Below are 20,000 nucleotides of genomic sequence, written 5' to 3'. Positions count from 1 at the left end.
TATAGCAGGTCCACATCAGCTGAATAGCTGCCAATACTTCAACCTGCTCGAAGAACAAGTAAATAACAAACGAACAAACCCCGCAACACCTCACCACTATTGTTTCCCCCAGGCGGCATCCTTTGAAGAACGAGCTGGAATACAATAGAGCTTATTCTTTTTCAATAAAATGCAAATAAGTTGCGGGGTATTCTTCAATTTAGCCGTTGATTTATTATTTTCCCGATACAACAAAGCAGAAACGTCCTGGCCCCAGTTGTTCAAATGATGGATAGCGCTATCGACCGGATGAATCACTATCCAGCGGATAAACCGTCACTAGCAAAACCGATTGAGTTATCCAATGGATAGTGATTTATCCGGCGGATAGCGCTATCCATCGTTCGAACAACTGGGGCCTGATTTTGAAAGTTTGCCGGATTTCAAAGACAAACAAAAGTCGCACTGACGCCCTTAACGACTCAGACATCGCGTTACTACACTTGATTTCGGAATCGAAATCTTCTTTTTGTCCAAAACCAGGTCCAAAATAGAGACGTCGAGTAGTCACGATTTATCAATTGATTCAGTTGAGGTATTTGAAGATAGTTTAAACTCTACATTGTCCTGCCAATTCTCATACAGCACACCCATCAAGGGATAATTCACGATAAACCAGAAATCTTCGCTGTGGCCAATATATTTGAACTATTCGATGAGAATGCCACCTCTGGTAATTAAGAGGCTCTTTAAAAGTTGTTTCCAAGAGCAAGTGGATGTTATTTTTTTAAAACCTGTTCTGAATTGTCTCTTTACATTACCAGACACTCTAATCAGTTCAAGCGAAGTGTCTGTTGAAGTGCTCGACGAAAAAATCTCTTCCGATAATGAAGACAATCCATTTAAGCTTATAATATCAATAAGTATATAACATAAGTGGCTGGTGATTCGCGGTATTTTATTTTTGTGCATCAGGTCATGTGATGTTTGATAGCATATCAAAGACAATAATTATTTGATTGTGAGGCTAAGCTTGTCTGAAGAATACAACAAAGTTTTGTGAAAAAATTAATGCTGCAAACCGTTTCTTTGATGCCTCTTGAATTTGTAAATTAAATTATTTTGTATTCTATTACGAGTTTGCAAGAATTTTTTGGATACAGGAGACTATTAAATCGTATGATGCAAATTACAGGGAATTCTTATCTTGTTTATGAAATCACATTATGTAAAGTCCTCCCTTATCAATAATTAGGTCAACTGAATTCAAGCAAATTTCCCAGATCTAGGGAATATTTTTAATATTAATCTTTTCTTTAAAGCCACAGCTACACGAGCGATTTTTTGCTCGCGCCGTTGATGCGATTTTTTCAAATTTTGTTGCGTCGCCAGCGATCGATGAAAATCGCAAGGTGTAGCCACCCTTGAACTGGCGACGCGATATTGAATGAGAAATTGAATAAGTTGAATTTCTCGTGATTTTTTTTCTGCGATTTTTTCAGCTGTCGCGTCGTCAGTTCAAGGGTAGGCTCGATTTCCAGCCGTTTTGGGAGCCCGCGTTCCTTCCTTCCTGGAAATCGAGCCTAGTAAGGGTGGCAACACTTGCGATTTTCATCGCATCGTACATATGTATCACTGGCGCGAGCAAAAAATCCCTCGTGTAGCTGCGGCTTAGGGACCGTTCATTTTCTATGAGAAAGGGAGGGCTGGTGGGATTTGGGGGGGGGGGGGGACACTAAAAAAAAATTGGCTTGAAAGGGGGGGCCAGCCGAAAAAAAATGAAGGAAAAGGGGGGGTTGGACGAAAAAATTAGATTAAAAATAGGAAAAGAGATTTTACAAATTCTTGCGAATGAATACTCTCAGAACTGGACAAGCCGAAGTGGGAGGCAGGAATGAATCAGGTCAACTAAACAGCAGTGATGAAAGCAGTGAGGGAGAGGAAACTGATGATGACTACAACAGTGATGCCCCTGACTCTGAAGACGACTCAAATGATGTCGTTCTTGCTTTTATCGCCTCAGATGAGGAATACGCAGACGAGCGGCCACCTACAACACGCTCAGGACGAGCTGTAACAAGAAGAGCAGAAATTGACTTTTCATTCTTTTGAGTGATTTGTTAAAAGCAGCTTTCTAGCTTTCAGGTTTTTTTCAATAAATTATGTGAAATGTAACAAAACGAAATTTTAATGCTGCAGTAACTTTTAACACCATATGTATTTTTTATTCAAGGGGGGGGGCCTTCCAAAAAATTACTCTGATGAGGGGGGGGGGGGGGCAGGAGAAAAAAATCGGAAATTGGGGGGGGTCATACAATTTTCAAATTACACCCCCCCAAATTCCACCAGCCCCCCCCCCCCCCCCCCTACCCGCGTTAAAAGGGTCAGAAATTTGCAAACAATATTATTCAGACCAGATTTGACAGGTAGTCATCAAATGACGTCAGCAATGAACAAGACAAAAGAAGGGGGCGTGCATAAATTAAGGGCAAGTTGGGGCATAACGCAATTGAGTTTTTTTTGCGGGTAGCGTTCGTAATTCCCTTGCCATCGATGTAATGCTGGTACGATCGTTTCCACTGTCGTCAGCGTTCCGCGACCTGAGGCGGCGACCCTGTCAAATCTAAAGGAGGCAGCGCTCTTTCTACTGAATTCGCCATCCTTGTCGCCAATTTGAAGGATATCAGACCCACTTAGGCGAGCTGCAAAGGTCTAAACAAATCTCTTTAATCGAGCAAGGAACACCTACACAATTCACACTCGTTGTCTTACATTCCCGGATGTACTAACGCTCTCATCCGCTGACCTAATACACTACAGTAAAGAATTTTGAAGATATAATGCGTGAACAAGTGTTTCAGTAGTGGTCGATGACAGGTACTTTCCTATATAGCTGATGTTACGGAGATGATAAAAGAATGATTTGCAAATACTTGCAACATGATCGTTGAAATGAAAGTGATTGTCAAAAATGACACCAATATTTCTAGCTTTCTTTGTAGACCGGATGGTCTCATTAACAACAGAGATTTCTTAAAGGACTGGTCTAGGTAGATGTTTAGCAGAGATCACAAGTAGTTCAGCCTTATCCTTGTTAAGTTTAAGACGGTTAACCAGCATCCAGTGATCAATCTCATGTACACAACGCTCGATGTTAGACACAGCTAAAGCCCTATCACCAAGTATAGTTGGCTGAAAGGACAAGTAAAGTTGAGAATCATTAGCATAAAAATGGTAAACAATGTGGGAAAGAGGAGAAGCAAAAAGAAGGTACAAAATGGGTCCCAAAACTGAACCTTGTAGAACACCACAATGAAGAGCATGTTTCAAGGAAGCCCCACCATCAACGGACACATGCTGCATGCGACTAGACAGATAAAATTGAAACCATAATAACGGCTTGCCACTGTCTCCAAAGCGCTCTTGAAGACGAGAAAGAAGAGTATCGTGATCAACCGTATCGAAAGCTGCGGAGAGGTCCAGAAGCTGATAAAAGTAAGATTAGAAACCGGACGATAGTTGGAAAACTGCGTATGATCCAAGGAAGACTTCTTAAGGAGAGGGCGTAACTTAGCAACTTTTAATTGAGATGGCATTTGACCAGATGGTAGCGAAGTATTAATAATTATGGAGATAAATGGTAGCAGTGTGTCCAGAGCGTTTCTTGTGACGTAGCCAGGAAGAGGGTCAAGATCGCACGATTTGGAAGATAATTTCACTACACATTTGTGGACATCGGATCATTCAAAGGTGATTCACAGGCCACCAGCTAATTAGTAATACCAAGAGATTATAAAGGTAAGAGAAGTAATCCCTCATACTAGCCCTACTCCCATCGTAATCCCTCTTAGGTTATTTTTAGATGATATCAATTTTCCCGCGGATAATGTTACCGCGCGCGTTACGTGGAAGTTTCGCGGAGGACGGAAAGTGCAGCAAATTCTGTACGATGCCACTCTCCGTTTTCAAAATTGAGTTTCATGGCCTTATAAAATTCATTGTCTGCAAGATACAGGTTTCAAACATACAAAACTCGTCCCCGTCGAGATACAGTTTGCAATCTTATATCATGGAAATTGGTTAACTGTATAATTCACTCTGATACCAATTTTACGTTTGTTTAATGTTGGAAACCGTGTTAAATAATTTGTAAGAGGGAGCTATATTTTACGCGTGCGTTGCAAATTGACTTCAATCCGCCGATCTTACGGTTTTAAAAATTTTTATCGTGCGGTCATTTAAAATTTTCCTGTCACGTGTGGTACTGTTTGAAAGCGTTAGCTGTCTAATTTATGAATGTCATAGAATTAAGTCACCATAGTTTAAGTCCGCTAAGAAAATCGAGAACGCATTGATCAAGTCAGGAATATGTTACTTGGTGACTGTAGTCCGCGATATTTCATTGTGTACAAAATTCTGTCGCCTATAAAACTCGTTACTTTCAAGATACAAGATGCAAAGATATACATGTATAATTCAAATCGCTTAACTGTGTTGTTTACAGTGACACAAATTTCAACACTGTACGTCCAATGTACGAAACCGAGTTTAATAATTTTGAAAGATGCAGGTATATTTAACATGCGTGCTTTGCAAATTGACTTCCATGCGATACCACTTGTTCATACATTTTTATCGCACTGTCTGTTCAAGTTTCCTGTCATGTCTGATATCTGTCTAATTTATGAATATCTAAGAATTAAGTCGTCAGATTTTAATCCCGCGAAGAAAATCAAGAACGCGTTAACCAAGTCAGCGATATATTACTTGTTGACTGTAGTCTGCGAATTGCCAATGTTTACAAAATTCTGTCGCTTATAAAACTCGATCCTTTCAAGATGCAGGTTTCAAACATCTATAACTGAAATCGCTTAATTGTGTAGTTTTCAATGATACCACATTCAAGGTTGTGCCATATACGAAACCGTGTTAAATCTTTTTTTAAGGAGACAGCTATATTTAACATACGTGCTTTGCAAATTCACTTGAATCCGATAACACGGGTTCAAAAATTTTTATCGGACGCTTGATTCAAGTTTTCCTGTCATGTTTGGTACCGTTGTAGAGCTCTATCTGTCTACTTTATCACCATATAAGAATTAAGTCATCATATTTTAATCCCGCAAAGGAAACCGAGAATGCGTTTATTAAAGTCAGAGGGATCGTACTTATCGACTATAGTCTTCCATTTGCCATTCTGTACAAAATCCTGTCGGTTACATAACTCGTTCCTTCCAAGATACAGGTTTCAAAACATAAGTCATTGTAATCGCTTAACTCTGTAGTCAACAAGTCACGTTCGTCCACAAAATGTATATACGCGTTTGTCTCACCATCCTCCGCCACTTTTGTTTGATGGTAAATCGCGAACGACGCGATCATTGCGTGGGAATTCGCTCAGCTGTCAACATTGGTAAAAATGAGGACATGTGATTGGCTATCAGTTAACCCTCGTGGGAATACCGGATCTCGCAGGAGATCTAAAAATAACTTAACAGGGATTACGATGGGAATAGGGCCAGTATGAGGGATTACTTCTCTTACCTTCTGTAATAGTCACTTCAGGCCACGAGTAAGCGGTTACACAATTACACAACTTAGTTTTTCACTTCGTTCCTTGTTTGCAAATGCAGTAAATAAAACCAGTTGAGTTCTCCACCCAGGTTTGACACCTTCATAATCTCTTGTTCATTCATTGTTTTAGCCTATCGAATCTTTCCAGATCCATCGGGACGGGAATCCCGCAATATCGCCGGTTCACGTCATCTTTAAATAATCGGTCCTTCTCAATGTTTTGAGTCTTCGAAACCTGTTGAATTAGTGGAATTTTCTGGTAGAAACCACGCTTATCTAGCATGAATAGTGACTGTTTTCGGGCTTGATTGTCCGGGCAGCGAATTAGGTGACCGAGATATTTCCTTTGCACTGATTTTACGAAGTCTGATACTGGAATGGTAGTGCAAACAGCGTGGATTTTCTTGGTTGACCATTTGAACCGGATATTCTCGTCATTATCACTTTGCGCTTCTAGCGCGGGCCCAACCGTTTCGAATCATCGAACGGAGAACTTGGTTGTACACAGCGTCGATTCTGTCAAAGTTTCGCGCTGGTAATTGTCCAGCATTGGCAGCCGTAGGTGAGACGGGACCTCACTTCGGCGTTAAAGAATAGGTTTCTTGTAGCAAGCCTGATTTTGTAATTGCAGAAGAATCTTTTTCTGGATACAAATTTGGCCTTAGCTTGTTCAATACGCGTGTTGATTTCTGCGTCACCGGTGTCGTTGTTATCGAACCGGATTTGAGCGCCGAGATAACGGAACTGTTCGGTGTTTTGGAGCTTGCAGAGGTTCCCTTTTCAGTATGCTCGAACCCCAAGTTAATTGAGTGAACAATTAACAAAAAAAAAGCGCTGCAATAATGAATATCAAAAGGAGAAAAGGCATGTTTTTTCAGTCTTTCCGACGCGAAAATCTGGATCACTTTAGAATCGCGAGAAATTGAAATAATTATTCGAGAAGATATGAATACCAAAAAAAAAAATCACGCACAGCAGTAATTAATATCAAAACGAGGAAGCAAAGGCTCATTGATTACTACATCCCTTAAAACCCCTTAGGGCTCCTGAGCAATTGAGGTGTCCGAATACAGAACCCGGATTCTACAAAAAGTATGAAAAAATGACCAGTTTAAGAAGGAATGCAAGGTCGTATATATATATTACTGAAGTCGTGCTTAGTTGTCAAAGACACTATATCCGATTAAGACATACTCACTTATAACCTGATAGGGGCTCACAAAATCGGACGAATTCCTGTCTGCTGAAAAGCGGCGCAAGCATGAAACAAACCGTAAAATCGAAATCTATAGACATAAGGAAGAGAGAGCCATAAAGTTTCTTTTATTGTTTGTCCATTTTCGAGATAATACTCCGTTCGATAAAAGTTAGTGAAGTTTGGCTTCAACACTAAAAACTTTATCATAACTCAGTTGCTACGTTTCACAGTGTTATCATCTTTCCTGTTTTTCTTTGGTTTAGGAAAATCTGATTACCTCTCACAGCAGGATGAGAAGTTTATACTCTGTGGTAAGGGACGTCTTCAATCTTAATTGATTTTTGAAGACATGATAAGGATTCCCAATTGTTTGTTATTGTATGTAAGATGAGTAATTTGTGTGTCTTTTTCTGATGTCTGGTGTATTTCCAGCCGATCTTTATCGTTTGGAGCTGGACCTTATTGCACGGAGTTAGAGGCGAGAATGACACTGCTAACACGTCGCCCTCCCAAAATATGACAGAGTCTTCAGGAACTAGTCACCTTCGAATTCCAAAGAACCATAGGCAGAAACCAAAAACTAAAAGACCAAAGAAACACATATTGCAAAGAAGTTGGGTGAATTTGACAAGATCCCCAACAAACTTCGAAAAAGTGACACTGTTAAGTCGGGTTGGGTTGTTTCTGCACGTGAACGAGAATGGAACAATATCAGGATCATTAAAACTGTACAGTCCATTTGGTGAGTTTGAAGTGGTTAATGATGGCTCAATAACAACCCATTAGGTTCCAAGAAAGCTCAAGAAGTCCCTTTGCTTTTGCCATTCGCTCAGTTTGAGCGAATGGCAAAAGTTCCGTTACAGTTCGTGACGGTAAAAACACCGTGGCACACAGTGACAACCCATAATATTCCAATGAACTATTTTGTATTAAAAGAAAGTCTACCTTTTGACAAGTCCTTTTGCTCTTTCCATTCGCTGTTCTTGTAAAATGCACACTAACTGATCATTTCACGATTAGCTCTCAACTGTGCCATGCGCCAACGAGTTCCATATTTAAGACAACGTCTTCTAAAATCTTCGTGGAAAAAAGGATAACTACGTAATCTAGAGCGTTTTCGATTTGAGCTGTAGCGATTGCTAAAACTTTCGGAAGTGACTAAAAAGCCACTTAGAAATTTCTACAGACTTGATGTTCCCCTAGGACATCCGAACAGATAAATATTTTGTAGGGCAGACCCAAACTCACTAAACCGGAGCTTGTAAAGCACTGTAGCAAACATTTAATTAAAGCAAATCTAAGGACTTCCGAGAGATCCCGTCGTTGGGTGTCGCTCAGTAAAATTTGGTGCCGTTCCAATTCGGAAAAATTCAAAACGGTATTAGTATTTGTTGCTGACGTATATATTTTTACTTTCCGAAAGGTTTTGGCCAATTATAACGAGAAAAGTAAGTGTTCAGTTTAGTTCATGAGGAACAACACGTCAATTTTTTCAATTCCGTCAAAATGTTCAATTTCGTGCTTTCCTTCCCAGTAGAGAGATTCCAAATAATGTCGCCCGATATTTTATCATAACTGTCAAATATAATACATTCAGATGAACTTATCTTTGTTTTGAGGAAGGTAGGTCATCGAGTATTAAATGCTTCAATATTACTCAAATAAATAAGCGTTTGAACAAAATTTTTGTTCGTTACGGTATATATTAAACTCTGAACTGACCAAGCACGCTCTCATTCACAGCGAGCAACGCGATAAAAACAATAAGCTCTCATGAACGTCGCAGCACTGTACATATTAGTGATCCGGTATTCTGCAGCTAGGTGCAGTGCAAAACAGACAGGCTTAATGTAAGCATAATACTTCAATAGTAAAATTTAAAAAAAGCAACTAAGGTTGTTATTGGCCTTGATCATCATTTTGTCGGACTGTACTTTGACTGTCACTCCTAAAAGAAATCCGAGTAATTCTGGCTGTGACCACCCTTAATTTTTTGCTTCAGAGCAACGTTATTCCTGAAAATTCAACTCTGCCATAACTGAATCTAAATACTTCAAAGTTTATCCTTGATGGATGTCTTCTTTGAGTCGGTAGTGTGCAACGGTACTTTGCGTTGTTAAATATCGCACAAACTCCACACATGCCCACTGCAGAATCTGTTCGCCCTTAGGAGACAACGACTTTTCTTGTTTCCCAATTGATAAATGAAGTATTCTCCCCAACTGATCTCTACGTTTCCGTTGGATTTTTCCTGCTGTTCAAGGTGTTTTCAGCCGGATAACTCCTGAGAAATCGGCGGTCACACAATGTGAGCAGAATCAGTGACTGGCTATCAAATTTCCCTCTTCAGTGTTCTCTTGTGACTAACTGAACTAGAACACGATGCAACTCACATCTTTTAACGGATTCTGGGAGTCCCTCATTCAAATGTCTCGCATGGAAACCCCAAGCAATTATGATCTCTTCTTTGAAGTATTTGACGACAGTTCCAAAGATCGTTGCTCAAGCCCAGGCGCTGATATGCTTCACAACACTCCCGTCAAGAATTCTTAATTACGGTACTGTGCCTTGCATTCCAGGTTTAATTTCTAAGTCTTGTTGAGGTTGTAAAGTAGAATTCTCGTAAATTATCGTTTAGACCGGGCTAATAAGCTCAGTTGTACATGCAGTCTATAATCTTACGGTTTCAGTGGGCAGTTACGAACTTTCTTGTCTCATACAAGTAGTTACTCTTATGTAACCGAAATATATACATTTTAAATTTACGGCTGCTGTAATTTTGATTTGCAGTACGTGATAGGTTACACAGTTAAAGTAGACTGTTGAGAATAAGCTTGTTCTTCATCCGGCACTCTGTGTGTATGGAGGTAATCTGTGTATGGAACCCGTTAAGAAAACTATAATATGCAAGGGCACCCAACGAGCCCATTAAGCCAAAAGCCTTTAAGAGACATTTCTTTGCTCCTTGTAATGTATAAAGACTATCTAAAGAGATGTTTTTATCACCTTGAATTTTAGGGAACGATACTCTTTATTTCAGAAATTGCTAGCTGAACGTTTCCTTATAAGGAGTTCCAAACCCAATCATTTGCTCATCCGACAGGGGCACCTAACGATAACATTCACTGAAATATGTGTTCGGGAGAGTAAAACTGCTCTAAGAATTTCGGCTCTACGTTGCCAAACAGCTATAGATTTCTTTACTAAAACATCACCAAAAAGATTCGCAACAAGGGAAAAGTAGTCCATTACGTTTTCGGAAAGGATATTTTTGCAATTTTTGCACTTAAAAAGGTCACCCAGCAGTTTCGGATGAGCAAATGGTTTGCTAGGAAGTTTTATGAAGGTAACGTCCAGCTAGCAAATTAAAAACCCATTACCTAAATTTTTCGGACACATCAATTTTCAGCTAAGATATCCGAGCAGATCAAATTCTTCTAGGTGATAAAAACATCTCTTTAGACAGTCTTTAAACATTTCAAGGGGCCTAGAAATATCTCTCAAAGGCTTTTGGCTGAATTTGCTCATTGGGTGCCCTTGATCAGAAACTGCCAGGTGACCTTTTTAAGTACCAAAAATTGCAAAAATTATCCCTTCCGAAAACGAAAGGGACTACTTTTCCCTGGTTGCGAATCTTTTAGGGAGATGTTTTAGTGTAAAAATCTGTAGCTGCTTGGCAACGTAGAACCGAAATTCTTAGAACAGTTTGACTCACGATTCTCCTCGAACTTTTGTAAGAGCTCGTTGGGTGCCCTTGAACATGGTATATTTTCTAATGGCCAACCTACAAGAAAGAGCTCTTACAAAAGTAAGGAAAACTTTTGAATTTGAAGGAGACATGCATGTTTCAAACCCACTTGCGGGTTTTACTTGTATTGAAAATGGGTTTAGTTCAACTGAAACCATCATTGTCTACTTCTAAACTCAAATATTTTCGAAACTGATATTACGCACAATTTAAATTGAATCATGTAGTAAATATTAAATATTGAAAATATTGATCAGACAAAGTTCAGGCGGTCTGCAAGAAATAAGACCTACAATGATGAAATGTTCCTGCATCGGTTGTAATACTTGCTATTGAATACCGGGTGGGTATGTGGTTGAATAATCGGTCCTTGCTCTACTCTTTGACTTTAATATCGTCAGATTCTATGACATTTCACTGCACGCTATGGGGCGAGAAAGAAAAAACTAAAAATCGTCTCTCAGGTCGTTTGAGTGACGAGATGTTCTGAATCGTCTTCGAACTACGTTCTTGGGGGAATGAAAAATTCTGCTCCTTGTTTTTGTGGAGGTTCAGTAATTCTGAACTCTCTCCTGTGTCGTTGTGGGGGATCAGAAATTCTGAATTCTCTCCTGTGTTGTGGTGAGGTATCAGAAATTCCGAATTCTCTCCTGTGTTGTTGTGAGGTATCAGAAATTCTGAATCCTTTCCTGTGTTTTTGTGGGGGATCAGAAATTCCGAATTATCTCCAGTGTGGTTGTGGGAGATCAGAAATTTTAATTTAATTTAATTTATTAACTTTGCCAGTCAAGCTGACAGAGCGCCACAACAGCTTGCGCAAATTGCCGTGGCCCCTTAAATTCTGAATCCTTTCCTGTCTTGTTGTGGGGGATTAGAAATTCTGAATTCTCTCCAGTGTTGTTGCGTGGGATAAGAAATTCTGAATCATTTCCTGTGTTTTTGTTGGGGATCAGAAATTCTGAATGCTCTCTTGTGTTGTTGTGGGGGATCGGAAATCCTGAATCCTCCCCCGTTTTTTGTAGGGGATCAGAAATTCTGAATCCTCTCCTATGTTATTTAGTGAATCCTTTCCCCGTTTTCTACGACGGAGCCTCCCTAGACAAGAAATTCAGAAGATCATTTGGGTTCTCATACGTGGCTCAGACATTAGAATAAAGTTCAAGTAAAGAATAAGATTTTGCTCGGAAAACGTTTGTGATTCCTTGCAAACGGGGAAACTTTCCCTGTAAGTTTTAACATTATTTTAAGATTCAGAGTAAACTACAAGAATATTCTTTGGAATTAAGTGGTAATTATGAATTTCCGTAGAAAATCAAAGTTTCATTTTCGGCCAATTTTACACTAATTTCTGATGGAACTTCAAAACCTGCATTAAACAAAAGCTATTCTCCGAGACAGGTTTTCATTTTACACGGAGAAAGCAGCCATATTTCAGGTGATTCTCAGTATTTGTTCTGAATTTTCCCAAATTGGGACACCGCATTTTAGTTTAAAGGCGTTTAACTAGAGGGAAGTACCTTTTTCATGCAATTAACAAACTGACACCGGTGTTAAGAATGTACGAAAGACTTCAATTGTTAAATGCAAAAAACAAAAAAACCGACATGTCCTTTTCTTTGTTCAGCACCATATTAACCTGGATTGTTTTGGTTTCTAATTAAGATTCTGCAGACCTACGTATTAGGAATGTGATGAATCACGATTGATAAGGCAAGGAAGATAGCAATGTCTTGCAGTTCATAGCACTGAATTATACATTGTAGCTGCATAAATACAAAATACATATACATAAATATATTGATCACACGTGAATATGGTTCCAATAGTCAATGTAGCCCTAGTCTCAAGCGTATTTAACCGAGACAAAGTCTCGTAACCTCTTGGCCTTGGCTTTTCTCGTAACTAAATTCGTCAGTACTACCTGACCTGAGCGAGTACCCATGTAAATTTGTCGCGGCACTTGGACGGCGTACAGGCGGTAATTGGCTTTCTTGAAAACATAATAAATGTGTCAAAATTCCAAGTCAGATCATACGGAAGCCTGTAGGGTAAATACGAGATAATCCCGGGTGGAGAAAAAAAAAACTGTAAATGCGAGATAAAAAAAGTAGACAATGCGAGATTAAAAAAAAAACTAGAAAATGCGAGATAGAAAATGCGAGATAAAAAACTAGAAAATGCGAGATAAAAAAAACTAGAAAATGCGAGATAGAAAATACGAGATAAAAACTGGAAAATGCGAGTTAAAAAACTAGAAAATGCGAGATAGAAAATGCGACATAAGAAACTAGAAAAAATTTAAAGGTTTTCTTTAAATTTAGAACCTGGGAATCGAGGAGCGGGGAACGGGGAATCCCTACAATAGAAATTTTGAAAACGAGGAATGTCGAATTGAGAATAAAGGAGCCCATTGGAAATTTTATTAAAGGTGTGACAATTATCTTCAGTATAAAGTTTTAATAGCAGCTTACATGTGCAATAAACAGATCATGAGCAGCAAACCTTCCAAATGCATACTTCTTGACCTAAGACATTATAATTCACGCTTTAACCCATTGTCGCTTTTAAAACTGTGCAATAGTTCAGCCGGTAAGCAAGATGGAGAAATAACTTTGCACTCGGCTTGCCTCACCTGTCGACTTTTCCCCGGCCTATTTGCTGCCTTAGAGCCTCCTTTAGGGTAGTAACAATGAAAACCTTAAAGATAAATTTGTCGTCGAAAAAAAACTTGTCTTTTCAGTGGAAACTGACATTTTACTGATTTCAGTGATTTGTGATGTCATGAGAAGACACAAAAGCTTTGCACTGCAAGTATTGTTCACACTGTGCTCTCCCCTTGTAGGTGTGATAATTTCATTAAATGTGTCACGGATTAATGAGATAAGTTTTCAACGCTGCTTAATTAAAGTGGTATGGATTATGTTATGGCTCGTTACTGTATTCATTCAATAGGCCATTTATTTAATCACATGTTCTCTTCAGTTTCGTATTTCAACTTGTGGCGCACCCAAAAATTTAGTTTTGAGGAAGAGTGCGCCAAAAAAAAAAACATTTACTCGCGTAAGTGATGACTTAGAGTCATCATTGCTACTGGTATGTTCTCAACCTCGACTCCGACGCGATGTAAACGATCGGCACTTGTCGCTTGAAGTTTTCCAGAGGATCTTCGTTTGCAAGATGGTCGTTCGTCGATCGAATGGAATGGAAATTGTCTATTCGTCCTCTTGACTGATATCCGTTTTTCTTCGCCAGAATACACTCAACAATCGAAGATCCGGATGAGTTTTTCTCGCAGTTGCGAGACTTTTTGAACTCATTGGACTTGATTATCAAGCAACCTCCGAACGACCACTTGCTTCTCGATGTTTGGATTCAAATGCCCTCAACCCCGCCGAGCAAATTGTCGCTTTCGTCATTTGAAATGCACGATTCAGACACGCCTGAGAAGGTTTTGCTCATGGAGCAGCGAAGTAATCCCATAAAGAAGAATTTTGATGACGTGTGCAACAAACAGAGAGGAAATTTGGCTAATGGTGCTTTCAATGTGTGTATTTGGCGACCCAGAATCGAAGCCAAGGCCATCAATGAAATCGTGGAGGACGTTTCTGTAAAAAGTGGGTAAAAGAGGGTTAAAGAGGGCCGTGAAGGAACTTGTTGGAGATGGCACACGTTCAAGATACGAGGAGAGCATGAGAGTACCTGACTGGAAGCTTGTCCACTTTTAGGCGAAGGGAAGGGTCTCCTCTAAAACATGGCAGTGAGTGATTAACATCACAGGGCTTGAACGAACAGGGGTAAGAATATATAAAACACTAAGAATTGATCAAGTTTATGTTACTTTAGTAATTTGGCCATGATTTCTTTAAAAATTCAAGCATAATATTTATGTTTACATGTTTCATTGTATTTGTTTTGCTTGGTTTGTTTCTTTACATTTAAAAATTATTTTATACACCAGATGTTGACTCAAATTCTTTCCCCTCAACTATTATTATTCTTATTATTGTTATTATTATTATTATTATTATTATGATAACAATTAATTAATTATGACATTAATTATGACAATAATTTATTTAATACAACAAATATTGACTTAAATTCTTTCCCCTCAAAACTGAATGTGATGTTTATTATTATTATTATTATTGTTATTATTATTATTATTATTATTATTATTATTATTATTATTATTATTATTACCGGTATTATCATTTTCATTCTCACTATTGTTATTTCAGGTCTAACTGAGTTTCGAATACTCGAGCACCTTGAGGAAATTGCAGAACTTTCTCTGCCACTATCCAAGTTCAAGAAGCCTTTTCAGGATCTGAATACATCCAAGACTTTAATTTTAAACAGTTACTTCTTGCCAGATCCATGTCGATGATAATTAGAATTTGTGTTAACTGAATTCTTATCTAATTTATGTTGTCTCCAAATGTACATTTATTGGAAATTCATTTTTAAATTTTATCTTTGATTAGCTAAGTGTAGCCCAAAGATAATTGGTCGGAGTACACTTTAGGAACATATTGTGTTTGTAAGTACAATAATGTTGGTTTGTTTGAGACTTTTAAAGAGCCAAGATAATGTTACTAGACTGTACTTTAGGTGGCACACCCATGAGTACAGTATAACCCTGTGTTTTGTTAGAGTCAAGATAATATTATTAGGCTGTACTTTAGGTGGCACACCCATGAGTAAAGCATAACCCAGTGTTTTGTTAGAGTCAAGATAATATTATTAGGCTGTACTTTAGGTGGCACACCCACAAGTACAGTATAACCCAGTGTTTTGTTAGAGTCAAGATAATATTATTAGACTGTACTTTAGGTGGCACACCCATGAGTACAGTATAACCCAGTGTTTTGTTACAGTCAAGATAATATTATTAGACGGTACTTTAGGTGGCACACCCATGAGTACAGTATAAACCAGTCTTCAGTAAGAGCCAAGATAATATTACTAGGCTGCACTTTAGGTGGCACACCCATGCGTGCAGTATAACCCAGTGTTTTGTTAGAGTCAAGATAATATTATTAGGCTGTACTTTAGGTGGCACACCCATAAGTACAGTATAACCCAGTGTTTTGTTAGAGTCAAGATAATATTATTAGGCTGTACTTTAGGTGGCACACCCATGAGTACAGTATAACCCAGTGTTTTGTTAGAGTCAAGATAATATTATTAGGCTGTACTTTAGGTGGCACACCCATGAGTACAGTATAACCCAGTGTTTTGTTAGAGTCAAGATAATATTATTAGGCTGTACTTTAGGTGGCACACCCATGAGTACAGTATAACCCAGTGTTTTGTTAGAGTCAAGATAATATTATTAGGCTGTACTTTAGGTGGCACACCCATAAGTACAGTATAACCCAGTGTTTTGTTAGAGTCAAGATAATATTATTAGGCTGTACTTTAGGTGGCACACCCACAAGTACAGTATAACCCAGTGTTTTGTTAGAGTCAAGATAATATTATTAGGCTGTACTTTAGGTGGCACACCCATAAGTACAGTATAACCCAGTGTTTTGTTAGAGTCAAGATAATATTATTAGGCTGCACTTTAGGTGGCACACCCATGCGTGCAGTATAACCCAGTGTTTTGTTAGAGTCAAGATAATATTATTAGGCTGTACTTTAGGTGGCACACCCATAAGTACAGTATAACCCAGTGTTTTGTTAGAGTCAAGATAATATTATTAGGCTGTACTTTAGGTGGCACACCCATGAGTACAGTATAACCCAGTGTTTTGTTAGAGTCAAGATAATATTATTAGGCTGTACTTTAGGTGGCACACCCATGAGTACAGTATAACCCAGTGTTTTGTTAGAGTCAAGATAATATTATTAGGCTGTACTTTAGGTGGCACACCCATAAGTACAGTATAACCCAGTGTTTTGTTAGAGTCAAGATAATATTATTAGGCTGTACTTTAGGTGGCACACCCATGAGTACAGTATAACCCAGTGTTTTGTTAGAGTCAAGATAATATTATTAGGCTGTACTTTAGTTGGCACACCCATGAGTACAGTATAACCCAGTGTTTTGTTAGAGTCAAGATAATATTATTAGGCTGTACTTTAGGTGGCACACCCATAAGTACAGTATAACCCAGTGTTTTGTTAGAGTCAAGATAATATTATTAGGCTGTACTTTAGGTGGCACACCCATGAGTACAGTATAACCCAGTGTTTTGTTAGAGTCAAGATAATATTATTAGGCTGTACTTTAGGTGGCACACCCATGAGTACAGTATAACCCAGTCTTTCATTATAGCGAAGACAATATTATTAGGCCTTGCTTTACTGAAGCGATCATATTTACTCCTGCGCTGTTTTCTATGAAGCTTAAAGTTCTGTCACGCTATTGTATTCAAACGTCAAAACACTAAAGGACGTCTTTGCAAGAATGAATACCGTAAAATAATGCTGTAGTTTTGTTGCCAATAGCCACTGAAGTGCACTGAGTCCATTCTTTGTTGTTTGCATCCAAGGATGGAGTGAAGGATGGAATGGATTAAAACTTGAAAAAAGCTGGCCAGTTTTATTTTTAAGTTTGGAGACCGTATTTTCAGAAGTGGTCAAAAACTAAATATGAATAGATAGCTCTTTGTGCCATAAATATATTTCATATCTTGTCAGTGGGTTGTCAGGAATGTTGTATATGTGAGCTAAAGTAGTAAGAGAGATTTTTACCCATTTTTAACATAAAAACAGCAAATTTTGCATGACAGTGCCTCTTTAATTGTTTTGAAGCTTTTGGGTATAGAAGATCTGCCTTAGTCAACTAATGCGATGACTAGGTGATGACTTAACTCAAAGTACATGGGTCCGAAATAACAACGATGTTTCCTTGAGAAAAGTTCAAAATGTGTATTGATTTGGGCATCTAAGAATTAGGAACTAGTTATACTTGGAAAAATTGAAATGCCATTACCCGACTGAATTTGCGATATTGTTAAGTAAGTCTATCTGTATTGTTGTAGGAATATGCCACTCCACTGGTAACAATGCGATATTTTTCTGGGTAAAATATCTAAATGTATGTACATCTTGCGCATCTGTAGAAAGTTTGTCCACTCTCTGGAAGCTATGTATCATTTTTCTCAAGGTGTTTATCGTTTCTGCCTTTTTTTTTTTCAAATTGAGGTATCTGTGTGGGGTTGTGCTAGCTGCAATAAGTACCTGAGTAGAAGTCAGTAATAAATTCCGGCGCAGGGATCTTATCGTTTATTTTTTAAAGGCTAGTAATAGAAACGTTTGTAAATGCACGATTTGCATCCCTTATATCTTGTTCAGTCCACTAGTTAAAACAAAAATATTATGAATAGTAGGCCAAAGGGTCATCACTTTATATTTGCTGGAGTCAAGACAGACCATTAAAAAAAAGTTCCTTCAATATATGTATTTTTTAAAGGCTAACATTTAACTGATCAAATATTAAAGTGGTGAAAGTGTAAAGGAACAGGAACTAACCAGGGAGAGAACATATAGAAGGCCATGGATTTCACTCGAACTGAAGTGGAAGTAACCTAGAAATGCTCCTGATGACGGTATCAGGGGAAAATCAAAGGAACCGCAACAACCTTTTTTTGGCCCGTTCCGTTGCTGTTTCTCGGATTTCACCCCAGTTGCCCCATACATACACCTGCGACGGCAAAAAAAGCAATTTCCACCAAAACAACCAAAACTTTTTAATGAAGAACACTGAGCTCGTCCTGAAGCCAGTTCGGAGTTTTAAGAAACGAATGTGTGCCTCAGGATAAAAACAAGTATATAATTGTCATTTTTGTTATCGTAAATAGCTGCAAGAATTTGCATTAGAAATATTTTCTCTTTTTTTTTTAATGTGCTTGCTTTTATCCCGACGCGCGCAGTTTTTTGAAACTCTGAACTCGCTTATTTCACACATGCCGGATTATTGAAGCGTGAACTTGTTCTTGATGGTTAATTGTTTCATTATGCCGGTAATACATACATACATACTTTATTGAGACTCCCTTCAACAGGGATTTTCAGTCACAATGTTAAAAAAAAAGAAGAAAACTACAGTAATTTCATTAAAATCCAAATATATTCAAAATCATTCAAAATATACCAAAAATTACTTCATATAGAACATATTATTAAAAAGTGTCCGCTTAATAAAGCCCCTCAAATTTTAACCAAGAAGCGCTGAAAGTCTTTTGGTGATTCCTTTTCCGTGGATTTGTCCCTATCTATTGATTATTAACTAATCAATTACTCAAAGATATCTCTAAAACAGTGCATGGGTATCAATCAATTCAATTTGCTACACGGTAGACCGATGCTAGATAAAACGTGCACCGAATTTTAGGACAATTCGCACTTCCTTTCGCTGCTTACCTCGGAACTATGTACTTTGATTTCCGATCCTAACATCTTACTTCAGTAATCGTATTCGTAGAAATCTCTGGGCTAGGTCTCTCCCAAGGCCTTTCTGTTGTAGAATCTTTTACCGGTGTTCCGACTCTTCGATAAGACCCCATCGTTCAGAATACCCGGGAGGATACCGCCTTTAGCATTCGTTCCAATAAAAAAAAATGTCACTGGCAAAGCTGTAACGGCATTCACTTCTTACTTCGGGGGCTAAATAGCGTTTAGTGCTGTATTAACCACAGGCTTTCCTTTTGAGCCCAAACCAATTATACCTTGACGCTCTACCCAAAATTAATCATGGTGAAGCGTTTTAAAAGTACTTTTTTTCATAAAGCCAATGAAATTGTGTCAGAAGACAAAGTGGTACGTGACTTTTGGTGGTCACCCGAAGCAGAAATTACTTTTGCTTCATGGAACAAATTTTTTCTTGCCTTTTCTCTTTTTATTGGCCCTCGAAAGTTTCGATGTGAGTCATTTGTTTAATTACTAGTAATAGTTCTCACTACATCTGCCCGTGGTTTGAATATCATGTCATTGTCTTTACACTGTTTACATGGCATTTAAAGGTGACCCGAGTACGAGTATGTCTTTTTTTGGGATTTTTTTTTCTCCTATATGAGATAATGGGAGGTTTCTGTTTATTTCCCAAAGTCGTGGTTGATTTTCTATCAAATGCCAGTGGGCCATCAATATTATTTTTAAGTTACGCACTGATAAATGGTATTACGTGACAAAGGGCAGTAATTTCTTTTGTGCGTCTTCTTTTTCTGTCCCTGTAATTCACTTCAGAGAGGATTTGTTCTGTGAACAGATGCGGATAGCCCCTTTCGCATAGGCGGGACTTGAAGTTGCATCTATTCTCTTCGAATGCCTTTCGAGAAGGGATCAGTGTTCTTAGTACTTATTGGGCTTATCTTTTTACAAAGCCTTTCCCTACTCCTGGTGGGTGGAAGGAGCCAAAATGTCTATATTGATTTTTTTTTTTCTGTTGGCTTAAAATGCGTCGTACATCAAGGATGTTTCTTTTCGATACCACCATAATGCCAATGACAAAGCTTCCAGGACCGACTGGAATTTCCGAAGGATGGCTTC

The 20,000-nt window shown here is 38.4% G+C and overlaps 3 long non-coding RNA genes across 3 annotated transcripts in view; all 3 read left to right on the top strand.

The window, feature by feature from the left end:
- The first annotated feature begins 6,809 nt into the window (after positions 1 to 6,809).
- Positions 6,810 to 7,482, top strand: LOC138050769 (uncharacterized). Its single transcript, XR_011132697.1, has 3 exons — positions 6,810 to 6,919; positions 7,015 to 7,062; positions 7,184 to 7,482. It is a non-coding gene; the product is annotated as an uncharacterized lncRNA (long non-coding RNA).
- A 1,631-nt stretch (positions 7,483 to 9,113) lies between these two features.
- The window catches only part of LOC138050768 (uncharacterized), a 25,025-nt gene continuing 14,138 nt past the window's right edge, over positions 9,114 to 20,000 (top strand). The window contains exon 1 of the long non-coding RNA XR_011132696.1: positions 9,114 to 9,309. This is a non-coding gene — a long non-coding RNA (uncharacterized lncRNA). The remainder of the gene's footprint in view (positions 9,310 to 20,000) is intronic.
- On the top strand, positions 13,465 to 17,907 carry LOC138052960 (uncharacterized). The gene is made up of 2 exons (XR_011133184.1): positions 13,465 to 14,293; positions 14,741 to 17,907. It is a non-coding gene; the product is annotated as an uncharacterized lncRNA (long non-coding RNA).

Source organism: Montipora capricornis, chromosome 6 (assembly GCF_036669925.1).
Source record: "Montipora capricornis isolate CH-2021 chromosome 6, ASM3666992v2, whole genome shotgun sequence".
Lineage (NCBI taxonomy): Eukaryota > Metazoa > Cnidaria > Anthozoa > Scleractinia > Acroporidae > Montipora > Montipora capricornis.
The sequence above is the reverse complement of the archived record's forward strand: the minus strand, read 5'-3'. Positions and strand labels throughout refer to the sequence as shown.